At 42.3% G+C, this 19,655-nt stretch overlaps 1 protein-coding gene across 9 annotated transcripts in view; it reads left to right on the top strand.

Moving 5' to 3' along the window:
• The first annotated feature begins 475 nt into the window (after positions 1–475).
• Positions 476–19,655, top strand: part of mef2cb (myocyte enhancer factor 2cb) — a 69,714-nt gene continuing 50,534 nt past the window's right edge. For 5 of the 9 annotated variants that reach the window (XM_078170785.1, XM_033618698.2, XM_078170786.1 and 2 more), the window contains exon 1: positions 10,658–11,206. The gene's annotated coding sequence lies outside the window, so the exon portion shown is untranslated. Of the gene's footprint in view, positions 724–8,860; positions 8,992–10,657; positions 11,207–19,655 lie in introns of those variants that run through there. The other 4 variants (XM_078170790.1, XM_078170789.1, XM_078170787.1 and 1 more) reach the window with 2 other exon arrangements.

Raw genomic sequence — 19,655 nt, 5'->3', positions numbered from 1 at the left:
TCGTCCACAATACAGTTCTTAGAGATGTGGCCCATTTAATGTAACATGGCGTCTAGTCTGTCCAATGTTTACCGAAAGGTTACAAAAACACATTGAAAGTTTGTAGTGTATGGATATTTAGCTCCACCTGTAGCAGCTGTGATTCAAAAGAAGAATGTCGTCTGCAGTTTGGAGTTGTGGATGTGTGAAGGGGGGAAAAGGGGGAAGGGTGGTCTTTTTTTGCCACTGTGAAGATGGCAGCATTCTTGGGGGGGCAATAATCCAGGGCATATATGCCAGTGCTGACAAAGGTCTGGTGTGTTTGTGCGTGTGTGTGTGTCTCTCAGAAAGGGAGTGGGGGGGTGTCACTGATCCCTCAGAAGGCTAAATTTACCCAGGAGTGATAGGGGCAGGTGGATTCAGCTGGGACAGTGGGGAAGGGGTGGTGGTGGTGGTGCGGGGGGGTGGTTGGAAAGAACCAGACCCGGTTTCAGTTCAGACAGAGATCGGGGGCAAACACACAACCCAAATCAGGGGTTTCTATTCAAAGCCAGCTGGTCTGGCTTTATCACATGCAGGACATTTATTTTAGGCAATTTGTTGGTGTTTTTTTGTTTTCTTGTGGTCAACTATCTCTTTTGCTTTACTTTCTTTTTTAAAACTTTTTTTTTGTTGTTTGATTGAGCTGGGCCTTCACTGGTGCTGCGGGGTGTAACTTCCTGGGGAAGCAGAGAAACGGCACGGGTGAGTTTTCACACTACACCTATTCCCTTTCCCTTCTCTCCCCCTGCTCCTCTGGATCTCAGTCTGTCGGTGGAAAACCTGCCTGTCAGGATTTCAAACCATACTCGGCACAGTGGGTCATGACATGTTTAACAGATTAAGCCATAATTTTGATATTTGAGCTGCTCAATTTCAGCTGTTCTCGAAATTTATTTTGAAGTGCCGTTGCCTAATTGTTTCATTATAGCCCTGTTGGATTTAGTGAATGATGTCTTTGTTAGGTGTCAATACAGAAAAGACTAAGCCAGTATGAACAAGGCCAAAAGATAGATATAATTGGTGTTTACTTTGAGTTTTTCCTGCTCTTGACAAAGCAGAGAGACACACCAGAGAAGCTCTAACACTGCTGAAGGAGGAGTCAGGTCCCAGCTGTTGCCAATCACCTCTGCGGAGCACTTGGGGAATAGCTTATTGAGGCTCCTGGAACGGTGTGTGTTTAAGTTTTAAAAGTCTACATTTTTATTTCTCCAAGGCAAGACAAATGGTTTCAGTCGCTAAAGTGGAACTTTATATTGTGTTGTTTCTCTGCTTCTAATTCTTCACAGTCAGTTTAGGTTACTGGTACTTTTAAGGGTAATTGCTTAGAACATCTCATTGCACAATCTGGAATTATCAGCGAGAGAAAAGAGCATGGCCTTAACATGCTGTTTGCTTTAGAAATGACTCATTCCCTCAAGGTAACCTCAACCTAAGTGGCAAATACGCACTTCAGTAGCAATATGTGTCACACAGTTCAGTGTTTAAGTAAGACATATTAGGCCAATTTTGAAACAAAGGAGAAAACTTTTGTCATGTTAAATGAACAGAGAGAGGTTTATTCCCAACCAAATGGGTTATGGAGACATTAGAACGGCTTTCTACTGTAGGGCACTTTTCCCAAAACAACCGAATGGAATTTCATACTAAAGCAAAGGCTTTGTTTGATTTTAATGAGTGGTGAATGACTCCGTTGGACATTTTCCTTTGACATATGATTTAACTGTAGCTTTTGGATAAAATAAAAGAAGTAATATTATTCCTGAATTTGATATCCTCGTATTTCGAGTTAATTTTATTTCTGATTTCTGTTGTTTAATTTTACATTCCATACCTTTGTTGCACAATCTGCTACCACAACTGCAATTAACATTACTGTAATAATGAAAAATGGAAACCACCCTTTCCGTGCAAACAAAACAGTAATTAGCTAAACTAGAGGAAATGTGCAGATTAAAATAAGTAGATGGGTAGAAATGAACTCATGTCCCTTGTTTCATACCTGGGGAGAGATACTGCTCTCTTGCTATTAACCTCAAAGAGGCAGGACCTGAGAAACTTTGACCCAGTTTACAGGAACCGCTCAGTCCTCACTTATTAGCTTTTCTGCCCCTGAATTCCACGGCTTTGATGGTCAGCGGAGTTGAGGAAACGCGTTGTTTTCGTTCTCTGTGGGGTGGTGAGCGCTCTTACGCAGTTGCCTCTCTGCCTTTGAAACTCTCCTCATCCTGTCACTTCACCTTCACACTCTGCTATTAGTTTCATTGTTGCCGTTCTTTATGCAGCATGAAAAGTAGAGGCGTGTTTATTTATCTCCTCACTGGTAATGTCTGAAATGTGAATGCAGATGAAATCACATTTTATTCAAAGTGAGGGAAGAGACACACATTCAGTGTCATAATATAAAAGGTGAAACCTGATGAAATGTATCAAAGACAAAGACTTGTGGGTTCAGCTTGTTTAGTTTTTAGTGTAATGTAATTCAATGCAGATATGCTTTTTGAGGTTTCCACTGGTGTTTTTGTGTAAATGAAAAGGAAGGTTAGGATACAGCACAGAAGTAATTTGCTGTTTGTTTATTCTGCAACAGCCGCTGACAGAAGCAGTAGTTAGTGTAGAAGTTAGTTTCCATGGTTATTTGGTGGGCACCACTGATCCAGATGCTCTTGAGTTACCTAAGTATGTTACTGTAGAAAGTGCATTTCATTTTTAAAACAAATTATCACTGAAGCACGACCCATTACACATATGGAAGCAGTTTCAATTGTGATGGCAGGAAAGCACAAGTTTGTTCCACTGTAATGACTTATGGCATAGTATTATTTTTCTTCATTCTCTTCTATTGTCTTTATTATTTAATAATGGAAGATTTCCAGCACTAGTCCAGCCTCCTGTGCGAAAACTCTCTCTTTCCATCTACCCCCCTGAGCACTGTCGAGGCCAGAAAACAGTATGACGCTCTGCCGCCACTATACAACGCCTGTGTGCTGGGGCCGCCTAAATCTACAAAACACGAGTGCTGGCGCGAGGCAGCTCCTTTGATCTGCAGCTAATCTCAGTTGCCTGCCTCCCCTCTGATCATGTCTGAATAAGAATGAGTCGGGGGTGATCCTGGAGGCACAAAGAGCTTTAGACGCAGCCGCTCGTCTGCCGAGCTCCACCGTGTAACGCGGGCCCGCGCCGATGGTCGCTAGGCCTCGCTATCACACATCAGAGCTGGGAAACCCTCATTTAGACACACATTATATTCTGCTCCACTTGCTTTTCTTCACAGTGAGATGCTATCAGCTGCTTGTTGAGAGTGTGGGAGAAGTTGCATAGCCATGCTGAGTGATCTTTAATTGTCAAGGGAATTGGCTGAGGTCAACAGCTGCAGGAGGGACTTCTGCTGTGTAATGGTTACTATGGGAATTGGAAACAGTAATGACTGTAGGCTTTTGTGCCATAGATGAATGTATTACAGCATAGGAGTTAGGTCCCTGTCAGTGTTAAACATTATCAGTGAAAGAGTGATCAAAAGATCCCCCGCACAGACCTGTACTCTAAACGTAGAAATCACTGAGATCACACTACTATTAAACATAGACAGTAGAATTTTTGTAACAGCTTTAGTCTGTTAGAGTTTGAAATCCCTTTTTCCCTATGCCTTAGCAGAGAATGCAGCTTCCTGAAGAGGCAGTTACAGGACTCAAAAAAGCCATAGAAAAGGACTCACAAGTAAAATGACAGATTATTCACTGTATCCTCCAAACTGGCTGAATGCGTTGTAATCACCTTCTAAAATAATCCACATTAGCATTTTCTGATCTGTTATCAGTTTGTCAGTGCGCATTAGAGATCATGTCCACTTATTTTCTGAACAGCAACCACTTTGGTTAAAACTTGGTTAGGTTTAGTCACAAGGTTAGGGGAAGATAGTGGTTTGAATTTGAAAAAAGAGCTATTGCTTAAGTTTAGGGAACTGTCGTGGTCATGGTTAAAGGAAACCAATGGTGACAGTTACAGGAAATGGGAAACAAACAGCGGCCTCCCGTGTCAAAGTCCCTTGCTACAGAGGTCCTTGTTAAGTAAGTGAAAACACGGGGTCATTTTAGGCGTTTAAACACACAACCAATCATGTCATTTTTCTGCTGAGGAATATTTGGACCCAACTTGAATGAAAAGTGGCTTATTTAACGTTGCATTATTTCAGATCATTTAAACTTTGACATGTTGATCGTGGAACTTGGGATCTATTCCATTTCTGCATATTTAACTCTAATGATGTTTCAGACACAGCTTGTGCACCTCAGGAAACACCGGTGGGCACCCCCTTGGACAGAGACAAAATAAATAAAAAAATCTAACATTGGCATCTCCTCTTTATGGGCACAATTAGAGAAAGGGCAGCGAGAACAATGAAATAACTGTGCCTGTGTTGGAGCAGTTCATAGGGAATTACTTTCCAACCATTCAAAAGGAGGAAAAATCATTAGCTGAAAGTGAGTTTCTTTTTTTCCCCTTCACATGAAGCAATCTAGTGCAGACAAAGAGAACTTTGAGCCCCTGATATACAGACAGAAAGTCCAGCAATTACACTTGCTAGAGCGTAGAGAAGAAACAAGGAGAGGAGGAGGAGGAGGAGGAGGGGAGGCTAGAGTGCCAGTGTCAGGGATTAGAATAAAAAAGGGAAGTAAATTGAAATAAAAATAATTAAAATGTTAGGATGTGGGATAATGGCTACACTGATATTTAATTTCTGTTAATATAAAATTACTTAAATGTTTAGATTATTGCTCTAAATGAAAATGTTATTACGCTATCCACCACATTAAAAAAAAAAAAAAAAATACTGGTTAAACTTTGTATGGGGGATACCTCCAGCTAACCAATGCGGGTAAACCAGTTTAAATGTGCTGGGAAGGATGCAGAGCACCCCTGCAGGCAGCACATTTAATTACACAGCAGTGCCTGAATGCACCTCTACAGGCAAAATATGCTGTTCATATGTAGCAGGTGGCACACTGACGGCACCTGTCACGTATACATTTGTGACACACACAGTGTTAAAGCATTTTGATTGTAAAATCAGTAAGCAGTTTAGACAGTTTCATCAAGTTAATTAATCTGCAGATATCAGGCCTGAATAATCAAATAATGCATGTAGTCAACAGCTGCTCTTTCTTGTAAATATCAAAATGTTATTTGGATATTTGTCTCGTGGAAATCATTTATCATCGTTCATTAAATTCAAAATTCAAGAGTTGTCTGGTTGTTATGTTTTGAAGTTTCATATATCCAGCACAAAAATTGGTGTGAATTTTCCCAGCAGGCACCACTGTAAGTGTGAGTGTGTGTATCTGCGTGTGTGTCTGTATCTACATACACACAGCTATGTGGTAGTATAGCGAAGTGAAGAAGCAACAGGTCTGATCAGCAGCATGGCCAGCCCAGCGGCGCTGTGTCTCAGCCAGTCAGCGCAGTCACAGGACCATCGGGCTTTTCCTATGATGTAACTGGAGCATCAGGCAGAACAAAGGGAGAGCTTGTTGTTCAGCTTGTGCCTCATCCATAATGCATAAAAGGTGTACAGACAGAATACTGTTGGTTAAACACGACACATGCAAATCACCAGCGCTGTCTCTCGTTTTGACACTGCTCGGTGAGGGGTCGTTTATGTGGCCGTGGCAGTTTCAGAGGTCTCCTGACTCTGTTGCTGCTGCACTCAAGCCTGTTCTGTATGCTCTGATCCAACAGGGTGCTGTTCTGAAACTGAACTGTAAGAACAAGGAAATATATGAAATGGTACAGTGAATTTACTGCCGACCCGACACGGTTAATGGCCAAACCACACAGAAAAACCGTGTTATTGAAAATAAGGCTCTGTATGGTTTCACTGAAAAATGAGTCATACCATTATAGAACACATCAGCTAATGATAAGCAGACAGAACTTTTTTTCTCTCTTTGCTTTAGAAAACTACAAGAATTACGGCGAAGCAGTGCTGTAACAGATACAATTACCGAGGCGACTTTTTGACATGTGTGGGGTCATATATTGTCCAAGTCAAAAATCTGTTTATTGTGGAGTGATTTCTTTAGTTCTTCAAAGTGATGCTGAGAACAGAAGTGCAATGACTGCATTTAATGAGCTGTCATTCAAGTGCAAGGCTTAACTGACAGAAATGTCCAAGGTTACTTATTGCATATAACATATTTTTGCAATATAATTAACACAAGCCACTGATTTATATGGTCTTGACTCGAGCAGTGTGAAGATACTGGTTAACTGCTTTTTCCAGTGGTAGAATTATCAAGGTAATATTGCCTGCAATCCAAATATAGGAAGGGCGACGTCACCTTTATATTGAAAAAGCTCATTTGAGTGTACAAATAAATACTTCCCCCAAATCCTGAATTTCTTTCTTTTATATATTTTGTAATATGAGGACATATGATTTCAGTTAATTAAAAGTGATTTTCTCACCTTTGCTCCCCTAATTATGCGGTACAGTGGTACAATTCCTGCGACTATAATTACTGATGATATTGCCCTCTGAGTTTCATTATAAGCCTTGTTAATAAGGAGCTCCGAATCATGTGCAATATAACGCTTTGAATGACTTAAACAAAGACCATGCGTGGATCGGCAGGGAAATGTCTCACATCTCTTACAAAGTGTGAGATTACTTCTTAAGTAGGTATGTTTTTCCCTGTGAACAGAGCCCAGATGTTCAGGCTGATCAGGTCCTGTACAATATGGATGTCATCTGTTCACGTGAACAAAGAGTGAAAGCAAGACAGTGTAGTTTAATAATTGTTTTCACTGTAAATTATCCAAAATTCATGGAGAATATTACATATATTATGCACCCAAACAAAAATGACACGTAGCATGATTTATTTGCTTCATACTGGCCTTTAAAAATATGGATATAGACCAGTAGGAGCCATATAATGCTGATATGACATTTTAGAAATGCATTGGTTGTTATATTTTTGTCGATTATTTTGTCATTTTACTTCTCAGTTTATTTCTCCAAGCTCCCAGTATTTCCTACAACTACACATCTGTCAGAATTTAAAACTACATGACGGTGTAAATGCTGTTTCAGAGGCTCTTCCAGTCTGTCAACAATAACATTTCAGGAAAAAAAAATCACAATATTCCAGCTGAACATCAGCATGATGTATTATGACTTCAGTTTAAAAATATTGGTATTGTGACTGCCCCTCAGACAACCGTATCGGTCTATCCTGAAGATGCACAAACACTTACAAACACACACACACACATGTGCAGAGGTAAGATCTATAGACTCCCAGCTGAGCCTGTGAGTTAAATTGGCCTGCAGGTCTTTCTGTACCCCCTGCGAAGCTTGGTCGTCACATCATGTGGCGTCAATCTAGTGTCACAACACCAAATGTCTCTCAGATTCATCAGGGAACGGACGCAGGGAGAGTGACTGAACGCAGTACTCACACCAAATAAAAGCTGGAAGCATCCGCAGACATATCTGACATGCAACAAAGTACTCCATGTGTCTCGTAGTGCTTCTGTAATAGCTGGCTAATTCTCAGGAGCAGTGAGGCAGAGTGCTTGACAACATCATCGACTGTGACAGGCAGATTGTGTTTTCACGTGAGCGTGATCGACAACAGATTGCACTGAGCCCGGGCTGTTCCTGTTTGCCCTGGAAATGTGTTAGTGTTTATCTTTTGCTTCAGAGAGGCATTCCTTTCTTTCTCCCTCTCCGTTACAAAAAAAAAACACACATTTTTTTTCAGGCGAGCTGTTTTGCATGTGTGTGTGTGTGTATATGTGTGTGTGACACACGCTGAGAAGTGACTGCCAGGAGAGGCTTAAGAAACAATCCAAGCAAGATCAATATCAGCAAACCGCACTTATGTGTTTGACTTAACATGCAGTCGCAGTTTCCCCTCTTCTCTTTTTATGCACAGCTGATGCCAAACCTCACGAAATTGCATTTACCCAAAAGCCTAAAGTGTGTGTGTGTACACAGTGTGACATATTTGAAATTACATAATTGTTTTGGCAAACTGTTGATTTTTCTCCACCAGGCTTTGATGAGACTGTCAACCCACACTTGAACACACACACACACACACACACACACACACACACACACACACACACACACACACACCAAAGCTCAAGTTCAGGATTGCATGTTCTGAGAGTGGGAGGGATGGACAATGGCTAATGAGTTGAGCAAGAAAAGTTTCAGATAGCAAGAGACTAATAATCTAGTTCGTTTTAATTAAGGAGAAAATCGTTTGGCTCGATTGCCACAACCTACAGTGTTTAACGTGCAACACACTCTGCTGGTTTGCATACACTTATTGTGTACCTATGTCTGAATTTATCCACCATACAATGTAACAGTAATCTGGCTGTAATGCTTTGAGTTGTTTCTATCATATTCAGATTTAGCCGTAGACCCCCACTTGGTAGTCTCAAGAGCAAAATATACAGTAGGTCTCCCCTACTTTGCATTAAATGTGTGAGGCTGTAAGTATGCCTTCACTATAAGTTTATCCCTGTAGACAAGTCAGACAGTCATTTATGAATATGCATGAGCCAGTGTTTGCCTCGTTTAATGATTTTTCACCATTCAAATATATTCAATCCACCTCCCCCCACTTATTTCTCTGTACTTCATGTGGACATTACACACACACACACACACACACACACACACATCCACATCCACATCCACACATAGATGTTAACATGGATCTTGCTCACTATGTGCAATGTGCATGCAAACAATTACCATTTCACTGGCAGGTTCACTCTCTCTTCTCCTCCTCACGCTTCCCTATGCTACTTCCCCTCCCAGGTGCCAACCAAAGACAACCTCAAGCATTGTGAACACTGAAAGGACCTCTCCGATGAATCGCTGACAGGCAGCGCAGAAAAGCTACGAGACCGAGGGCACGCAAGACGGCAGACGAAGGAACACTGAACGTGGTATGTACGAGCACGCAGGCACCCATAGGTGTCCATATGCCGGTGACATTTTTCATGCAGTTGCCGGTGGCGCACGCTTAAAGGTATGAATGGAGGAAATTGTCTGTTAAGGGTGTCAGATCTGTATGTTTCATACACGCTGATATGTGATGCCATTGATATGTGCCATGTTGCATTTATGAGCCCACTGTGTCTAACAAACTACACCTTATTGATTATTGTGGAGGTCTGGGGGGGGAGCAGAGGAAATGCTATTAAAGATTAAAGGGTCAGGTGATGTGAAGGTGGTATCCCGAGTCATCAGACACCAGCGGCTTCAGTTACAGACTGTAATGTCCGCCCGTCAGGCAGATTAGCCAGCTTGATTTATTTATTAACTGATTTCATGTCCCGCCATTTCCTACCCTGACTGACTGACTGACTGACTGACTGGGTGACTGACTGCATACATGGCTTATGCTTCACAGGTGAACTTCAAAAGGAAGGGGAAAATTAGGACGCTGCTTGGTGTCCACTTACACTTCACGCAGTCTGTATGTGCAGACATGTACTGCAAAGCTCATTACGGAAATGCTTCACTGTTTGTCTACATGTAGACAAAAAAAAGTTGATTAACTGGGATTAGACTAAGATTTTTTTTAGCATGGAAGTGATAAAGATCAACAACTGTATGCAAAACTTTGACCAAAAAATATTCGAGCACACATGTCAATCAAAACCCAGGATTATATAGTTTCTTTCCCTGAGTATGGATCGATGAAACTCAAGAGTGAGACCCGATGGTGTACTGGAGTACCACAGGCTCCATTCAAGTCAGCCACTCTTTAAACCGATGCAGCACCCATATAATGTGAGTATAATAGACCCGCAGTATTACGAGGCCTATCTGGGATACATCTCTGTACAGCCTGCCTGTCTCTGTCTTATCTGAAGTGGCAAACTTGCTGTTCTAATTGTTATCTTCACACTAATAGAGTGGATGTTTTGAAATCATTTGGTTGGATGGATAAAGGCTTGGTAATTCCCCCATGCTTACTGTCTGTGTCAGGGCTTATCTGCACGAGATAGCTGGGTCCTGAAAAATGATTGGCGGCATGCAGGAGGTGGAAAGTTTGTAAGTAACTCGGAGAGGAGGCAGCATTTGTGTTGCACAGGCATGGAAGAAATCTGTTGGGGAGTGGATGATGGTGGGTATTGTTAGCGAGATATATGAATCGGGTCTACTTTTTATTGCAAGAAGGGTGTCATATATTGAAATAATGAGTGTTAGAATAAATAATTTATGTTGTTTCTTCCATTTCCAAAGTGGAGAGATTTACCTTTTCTGTCTTTTTCTGATGATACCTGCACAAAACAACAGGCCACAACACAAACATCAACTTTGGGCAGCTGGATTTAGCTGTCTAAAGTCAGCTAACGATGCTTAACGTGCTCTCCGTTGGTTCATTAGTTAAAGCACACATTCCCCATCATCTTCCTCTAGTGGTCCTCTCTGAGCAGTTAATTGTGCGTCCACTCTATCGGGGCTGGCGCGATAATAAAGCATTAAGAGCCGTGCCTCTTTCATTAAAGTAGAGTTGGGAAATGTGAGCCCGCCCCCTTTCAGGAGTCAAAAAAAAAAAAAAAAAGAAAGACAGAAAAAAAAATCGATTATTTCTCCTCGCGCTTGGAGAGAGGAGAGGGCTTGGGGAAAGACTCGGTCAGGATTGTGGGAAGGAACAGAAACAGCCTCCTCAACATCACCAGCAAGCTCCAGACGTCCAGCAAGCAGCACACTAGCACCACCTCCAACACCATCACCATCACCATCGCCGCTCCACCGGGTCCCTCTCCGCTCACCGGCACCTCGCAGAGAGCAGAGAGACCAGGCGAAGCGTCCTCGCCGCCTCCTGAGCAGACACTGTCCGATCAGAGAGGGAAGGAGACACAGAGAGGGAGGGAGAAAGAGTCAGAGTCAGAGAGAGAGGGAGAGAGAGAGAGTGTAGTTGTCTCTGACATTATAGAGACTCCTACCACGTACTGTAGGTTACTTTTTTTTCCTCCCGGCGACGTCCTCAGCTAAGTTGCGCTCCTGGATTTTAAGTGCGTCTTGGCGAAGTCCGTCCCCATCAAGCAGCAAGCTTCAGCCTTCCTGTCAATCGGCCGGACCAAACAACCGGCGGAGCGCTTGTTGTATCTTTCACTTCAACCCGGGCAAGATTTCACGCGAAATAAAGTAAGTACCGGCGCTCACACACGCTCAGAAACATCCACAAGACATCATATGATCTGTGTTTTTTAATCTTCCAGAGGGAAACTTGAGGGTCTATTTTGACGCGCGCTTCCTCCTCAACAAAGTACACTAACTGCGCCTATTGATTTGTTGTGACCCTGATCGACTTATGCCGGTGACAACTATGTCATATAATTACACGCCGGCATCAAATAGCTGTTTATGGTCTATTAGAGGGGGTCAGGGTCTGTCTCGTGTTTTAGGTAGGGTTACTGTGTTGTGTCGACCTTGTGGAGCTTTCTCATGTCCACATGCAGGCGCACAGCCTCAAAGCCACAGCTACTGAATCCGCTGCCCTCCTTAATATAACACAATACAGTATGATCTGCTCCTCTGCGCTGTGGGATGGCACAGGAAAAGTTAGTTAGTTTAAAATGTAGCCTGATATGTGCAGTTTTACAAAATAATATGATAGGAAACTTAAAAAACTTGAAGACAATGGAAAATAAAAAATACGTAGAGTTTAGAAGTTTTAAAATTTTAGATAATTACCTTTATTAAAGCAGCAGAATGAAGGGAAACTACACTTTACATGGCCTTACTTTGTGAAGATGTAATTCTTTAGCAGTGGTTTGGATGTGCCAAACTGAGGTGATCACAATTATTATGCTATTCCACATTAAATCAGGACAACCTGCACATTTTAAACTTTCATAAATATATAAGAAAAGACTGATTAATGTAAACTTTAATATTTCCCAAACTACAATACAAGAGAACACAGTTTTCCAGACTTATTTGGACGTGAATTCATGCAGACCAGAGACACAGTGCTAGTGTAAATCAGTGTTTCAGAGGTTTGGCGTCTTCAGGCTGAATTTTAATTTCTCCTCTGTGACTTTGTGACTGAGACTGTTCGGACTTATTTCGCCATACAGCGAGAATGATATATTTATCCAGTGAGTTTAGCTCAGTCTCGTGTGGCTCAACTGAACCTGTTGCAGTGAGAGGATTAATAATGACACCATAATTAACCTGTGGCAACTTTCACAGGTTGCAGCTTTGGAAATCTAATTGGATTTATTTGTTTTGTGCTTAAAGTGTGGTTGTGAGGCCCACTGATGAAATGTGCAGATGAAGTAAGGGTGGGTTATGAAATTTTAAATTTACCACAGCACACTTCGTTTTAATTAAGACAGATTGTGGAGATGCCTTGGCTGTGTGCATCTAACTCATGTTCATTAATACAAGCGTAAAAGTTCACATCTATACCCTTATTTTCTTGTGAAATTCTTTTAAAGTTAAACATCAATTTTACTTCTGAAATAAATACAGTTCATTTTAAAAGTTTAAAAAAATGCTATTAATGTAGAGATGGCTGCAGTTTCTCAAAATTAATAAAACTGATCTAATATTCACAGCACATTTTGAGATATATAAGAACTATTAAATTTGAAGTAGTCTATTAGTGAGATATTTTGAAGGCAAAGTACATTTTTAAGTGATAAAGTGTTGCTGTCTGCTTCAACATATCAACCTAATTTGTGACTCTGTGAAAGGCGTACTGCACACACTCACTTACTGCTTGATTGCATTTCACAGTTAGTTAAATTTGGAAAATAAAATATAGCGCCTGCATAAAGTGTACGCAACATTTGAGATACATTTTTTACACTTTGAGAGGATGTAGTGGTCCTGTGCATTGTCCCATTACTTTTATAATCCTTTATGCTGTTTCCTACGAGTTGTTTACGTGTGAAAAAATATATAAAAGTGTATTAGTCTATAAAAAGATTTTACACATGGCCTTCTCTCTCCTGTCCATCGTCAATGAAGTTGTTCTGTGTGGCCTGTCTGGCCTGTTGCTCTCTTGGGATTTAGCGTTAGGTTAATCCGCTCAGAGGAAGGTGAGCGCTCGCATGTGGACCCACGATTACACACAGAGGACTCTGTCAGCCAAGCTCTGTAATCTCAGAGACCCTGTGCAAACACACACACATACACGCATGCACGCTCGCATGCAGTCGCACGCAAACTCACACAAATGCCTAGGCGAAGGCACGGTCTGCCTCCTTTCTCTCCCTCTCTGTCTTTCTGCTGCGCGCACACACACACACACACACACACACACACGCACACACCGACACCCACACTATCTGGCCTGCGCTGCTTTTGTTTCTCTTATTCTCTTAAGACCTCTCCTTCTTGACAAATCATTTGGGATTTTGGGCGCTGATTCACAAAACCAACACTGACAACAAACTCTTACCCCCTCACACAGAGAGGGATTAGAAGGTCACGTGTCCCTGTGATTGGCCAGGGCATTGAGCCGATTGTCAGGGCACTTTGCTGTACACCAGGGGCTCAGTAGAGCTTTAGTTAAGTGAAGGGAAGGGACACATTGTGTGCCATGGTCAGGGTTTCGCCATGTGTTTGAAAAGTGCTCAGACAAAACCAGCACAGGATGGACTGTTGCTCCTATCTTTAATCAAATAATATTACGCCCGTTTAATGTGTGAATGCTTATCTGAGTGCTGCAAAAATCTGTGCTATCAAGCCTTTTTAAAAAGGAGTAAAGTATACCAGTGTGCTGCCTCAGAGCATGGACATTTAATACTGCACAGAAGGCACATTTCAAGATTCCCTCCTTCTGTGAAAACATTATTCTTAATGGAAACATCAGAAGCATTTATGTTTAAGCAAATAATTTAATGGCCCCTTTTGCTATGCTTTAAAGTTGTTTTTTTTCACTAATGGTTTCAAATATTTTGGAAGGGGTTTGCAGAGTTTGCTCAGTTAAACTTCAGTAAAACACTCATTTGCAGATTGCAGGTTGGCAAGATCTGCAGGTAGATATTGGAGCACTGTAATTGGACTTCATGCCCCTTGGCTCAAATAAGAAGGTAATATAAGAGTCAATTGTAGAGAATCCTATTTACCTCATATATAAGGAGTAAATAATATCTTAAACTGTCAAGAGACACCCCTGTAAATAACGCAGTGTACTTTGGTTTACGTCCTTTCTAATAAATGCTGGAGAACACTAAAAATCCAGATGTGGTTGATTAAAGATAAACTCTCTTTTTAGCAAATGTATCTGACACAAAGCGTGTAGAAATGTGAAGCCATTTGCTTAGAATAACTTTTTTTTCTTGCCTGTTTATAAGCAGATGAAAATACTTAAGTTTTATAATAACTCAAGGGCTTGTTGTATTCTTGTTTATTGCACAAGGCAGGTGTTCCTTCTTTTTTGCAACATGGGAGGAAAAGTTTCTCTCTTTTTTTGGTTTTCATACATTTTTATAGAACTAATGAAAAGCGCAGGGCTCAACCTCACCATGTGTTTATTTACTCATTTCGAACAGATCTCCCTTTCTTTGTCCCTAACTGTTGTGCATGTTCGAAATGTTTACCCAAATGTTTCTTTGCCTTCGGAGCACTGTCTGTATATCTTCATAAGAGCTGCAATTACTCATGAAACTTAAAAAAAATAATCATCTAAAGTAAATAACACAGTCCTTGAATGGTTTATGGTGGATTGAATGCATATATTTGAATATGTCCTGGTTTTTGCATAATGATGCAAAGTCTTCCTCTGTCTCTATCTAGTAATTAGCGGTGACGTTCAGCAACTTTCTCTGTACGCTGTAAGTGGATGGGGGTGTATGGGGTTTGTTCACTGGGGTGTTAAAGATCACAGAGGAATATATCAGCCTTTGATGTTTAATTGTATTGTAAAACACACTTTAGAATATTTCTGCATAAAGTAGACTTCTGGCTGTGCTGTGCTTTGTGTTTGCTGTTTCTTTGTGTGTTTGTCTGTCAGTATGTGCTGTGTGTCTGGGAGGTGTGTGTGTGTGTGTGTGCGTTCAAGTTTGTGTCTTGTCTCCGTCTGTTTGCGCGTCGGAATGTTTGTGCTTTTGTGTTTTTTTGTCTGAGTTTTGTGAGGTTGTCGCTGGTGTATATTCAAATGAAAATGCGTGTATTTTTCTTTTTCTCCTTTATTCTCACACTGAGGAGGGTAGGATTTGATGTCTGGGATGATGGAGCAGTCTGGAAAACAGTGTCAGTGTGAGGGCTGAAAAGGCAAACTGAGAAGACAGATGCGCAGAAAGACAGACACACACACACACACACACACACACACACAGAAAACGTAGATAGAAATTTATTTGAGCTTAGGTGATTTATGAGCAGAGCGACAGAGCGTCTGGCCTGTGATCAGGTATTCTTCATTACAGAGTGATGCTTTTGTGATGTCATGCTTAACACATCGATGTAGATGAACAGGATGTCCTGCCTTCTTCTTCCTGTTTCCTGTTTCCTGCACGGGCCTGTTGGTCATTATGGCAGCAGCTGCCTGCTGGGTGGTCTTTGCTCACTTGTGCTGACCACACAATCATATCGTCAGCTGCGGCCCACCTAAAGAGACACCCAAAACACCTTGCCATACTTGAGGCCTGCTCTCTGAGTTATTTGGACAAGGAGAGAGTCCTGGGAGGCGAGAAGGCAGGAGGAGTGCAGGGAGCAGAGGACTTTGAATGATAAGACAAAGAGAAACATTTAGAGTAGAACAGAGGTTGGATTTCTTTGTCTAAACACCGGATAGTTCAGATCAGGCTGAATGCCTCAGCATCAAGACTTCAATCTTGCAATGGGAGTTGAATGAACACATTTATAAAAGAGTCCATTAACTTCCCCACCAGATACTTACTTTAGTTGCCTTCCTGTGAGATTTTTAATCTTTACTCAGCATCAGTATCAGCCTAGTCTGCATTACCACAAACACCGTATATCTGAAATACCTGCTCGAAACACGTGTGGTAAATCCAGAATTAACTGGGAATCCTTTTCAGTGAGTTTTAGGGGTTAGTTGGGAGAGAGGTGTTTGCTGTCCATGTGCATAAATCTAGCGACAGCGCATGTTCCATCATAAAACACAGTGCCTGACCTGTGAATGTAAAGGGGCAACTTCTTACCCCCTAATATATTTTCAGAGAGAGACCCCCCCCTTCCTTCACCATCTCCCTTTAGTGTGGCACACATTTGGACTACACCCAATGCCAAGAAAAAGAAAAGAGGTGTGGAGAAGGGGAGAAAAAAAAATGTCGAAATGTTTTCCAGTGGCTGTAATTTATCTTTGTCACGACTGCAACATAGCCGAGTCATTCTGCAACGTAGTCCGGTGAGACGCACAGAGGTAGCTCTGTGCCTTGGCCTCACACAAGCTCACATCCATCTGAAACCCCTGCTCACTCGGCTGCCACAATCTGCGCCGCTGCCGCCACTGCTCCCCATCCACGCTGCGGCCGAGCCTCACACTGCTATCGCGTATTTTTAGCAGATCTTGTGTTCACACTAGATTCAGAGGAATAAGGTCTCGGATTTTACCCAGTCAGGCTTTTGTGTGATGTTGCTCTTGTAATGGAACAGTGTCACACTAAATTGCCACTAATAGGCAGCGCGATTGATAAATCTACCTCCTTTTTCTGCTCTAAGGAAGAATATTACAGTCTCAAATGTGGTGCTTATATTTCATTTTCGCATCTCAGATATCTGGGCAAAGTCTGCTCAACTCCGAGGGGACCGTGCTGTTGAAAATGCTGTTAACACTGTCTAAGTCGAGAAACAGCTATAGAAGAATCCACGCTCAGTGCTCTCCCTCTTCTGCAGAGCACACAGCTTAACCAGGCGGTGTCCTGCCAAAGTCCACACCAGTGTTCCTTTCCACTGTCATCTGTGCCATTCCCACACCAAAGACCAGCCTGTAAAAGAATGCGCGGCACAGGACTGTTCTGAACACTTACATTACTCAGCTGACCAAAAAAAAAAAAAAAAAAGTCAGGAGAAAGCAGGACAAAGACATGTAGAAGAAGAAAAGGAGGTGTTGCTGCTACATGAAGAAATGTGAAAAGGAGAGAAAAAATGAATTGTGCTCAAACTTTTCAGCTGAAGTGCATCTGAAATAAAACTCAATAACACACAGCAATATGAAGTTCCCCGAGGGTGGAGAAGGGTGAAGCGACGCCCCCCACACACACCCCTTTTTTCTCTCTCCGTCAATTTTTTTACTTTTTTTTTTTTTCGGTCCCGGCTCCTTCTGCCCCGTGATGTATGGCTTTTTCCTACAGTGGCTCTTCCAAAGTGCAGCTCGTGATGTCATTAATTTTATTCATACTTTATGGATGCTCTGTCTGGAAAAAAATGAGAGAAAAAGGAGAGGGACGATGTGAGGAGAGAGATAGAGAGAAAGAGGGAGGCAGAGTGAGAGAGACAGAGAGAAGAGATGGTGTTGCGGAAGGAGATTTTCAGTGCAGTTGCATGTATAATGAATGAGGGGGCACTTTGTTTGAAACTCCAGCCCGGCGCTTCACTTCAAGGTTTGCTGGGCAGAGTGGGGCCTTGTGATCTCACACCAGCCACTCTCTTTATCCTGCCAATAGATGCTTTCACCTGGCACTGTGGTTCGACCCAGTGGAAAAACAAATAACCTTGTGTGTGTATAAGAGAAACACAGAGGGGAGAGAGGGAGCGCTGACAATGGAGCAAGGGGCTGGGTGGAAAGGGTGAGGAGCGGGGTGAGAGAGAGGAAAGAGGTGAGTTTGTATAACAGCAGCAGTGCAATGACGCCCAGACGATACTGAGGAGAATACTGGCACCCAGCCCACACTTCCTAAATAGTGCTCTCTACAGAAATAGCTCAGCCTTGATATTGACTTTTGTCTGGTGTGTATGCGTGTGTGTGTGTGCACGTTTGAGCATGCTCGATAGGAGGACAGAGATGGTTTCATTGTCTAGTGAGGAGTTTTTCACTTTGTTAGTATCTGTTGTTAATTCCTGTACAGTGTTGGAGGATGTTTCCACGCTTCTGGCGTGTGTGAGCTTTAACAGTGTGTGAGCAGGGGAACGAGCCGCCTTTATTATTTGGGATAAAAATGGCCTCCGTCTTATTTTTGGCCCTGTGCTGGACTCATGGTTTTATAAATAGCAGAGGAAGTGCGGGGGATACCTGTCGTGGCTCCAGCCTCCCTCCAGCAGAGTCCCAGTGCCTTCCACGTCACATCCATCCACTGTCGGCCCACTCCGGGCTACGGCAGAGCAGGCCCCTCAGGGCAGAGCAAACAGGATGGGACTCAAATTGAGGGTGTGAGAAAATCAGTCTCTGGAGTAAAAACGCAAAAGGGCTCGCAGTTCAGCATGAGCAGCCGGGCTGACACTGTCAGACTTTGTAAAGTGTGGATTAAAAAAAATAAAAAAAACTAGCAAGTTAATTTCTTTTCACAAACACTGAGCAGGGTATGAGGCTTTAAGAGGAGTGTCAAGATGGCAACATAATACAACGTCTTCAAAATGAGAAGTGTGTTTTTTCGACACTCAGTCTACGCGTGTAAGGTCATAGGGTGGTTTTCTCTCCTCTCTGCCATCTGTATGCCGAGGTGTCTTGTTAATTTCATTTCTGCGTCTCAGGCATATGCCATGTGAACAGCACTGAGAGTGTTAACTCTCTGTCTTTGCGTCAATGTACACTGTTTCCCTCATATTCTGCTCTCACTTTCTTACCGAATGAACTGGCTCTACGTCTTTGATGGCATTATCCAAGTTTTGGAATGACGGAGCCCTCAATAAAAACTAAAAAACACCCTGACAATGACGTTTAAGGGTAGAAATGACTCCTTATAGCCTGTTTGCTTTACCATTTAGCAGTTATTTATATATGAAAAGGTTCAGATCATGCGGGGTCAAGCTCTTATTTAACGTCTCAATCATGTGGTCAGATATCACTCTTGTTACTTCTTCCTATTACCCTTTATAGGGCATCATATCCCTCCATTGAACCATCTAATTATTCAGTCTTAAAACAACATCATCACTCCTAGACGCTCTTTTATCTGTTTAACTGTCATCCAGCACAAGTGGAGCCTGTCTGGTAGAAAGTGGAAAAACAGCGCATGTTAAGCCTGTAATTCCATTAAACATGAGCATCCTCCCTGCTGCGTCCCAACCCGAGATATTGTTCACCCACTAAATGAGTGGCGCTCTACATCTTGGCCCCTCATAACAGGGGCCCAATAATCATATTAAGGATGGGACAGACAGAGAGAACTAGAGAGTGGGTTAGAGAGAGGGAGAAATCTTTGAAAAGCTTTCCTGCCCTTGGTGGACTGTCTCTCTACACGGCAAAAGAGAAATCATTCCTTTTTTTCCCACCGAATGTGCTTTTTTCCCTCTTTCTCTGTGAAGGGAATTGTGCTGCCTGTTATTAATGTGCTTTTGACAGCTTAATTTGATAAGCGGGCTACTTGTTAAAGAAGCCTTGGATTGTTCTCATAGAAAGAACACGCTTTTTTTTCCCTCCCATGTTCTTCAAAATGCTGCCGCACAGCCTGTCGATGACCCAGTTCTGAGAGATGGTCGAAAACAAGGAAGAGCAGTGCAAAATCCACAGGGAAAA

This window comes from Epinephelus lanceolatus, chromosome 9 (assembly GCF_041903045.1).
Source record: "Epinephelus lanceolatus isolate andai-2023 chromosome 9, ASM4190304v1, whole genome shotgun sequence".
Lineage (NCBI taxonomy): Eukaryota > Metazoa > Chordata > Actinopteri > Perciformes > Serranidae > Epinephelus > Epinephelus lanceolatus.
Note: the sequence above shows the minus strand (reverse complement) of the source record. Positions and strands in the feature narration are given on the sequence as shown.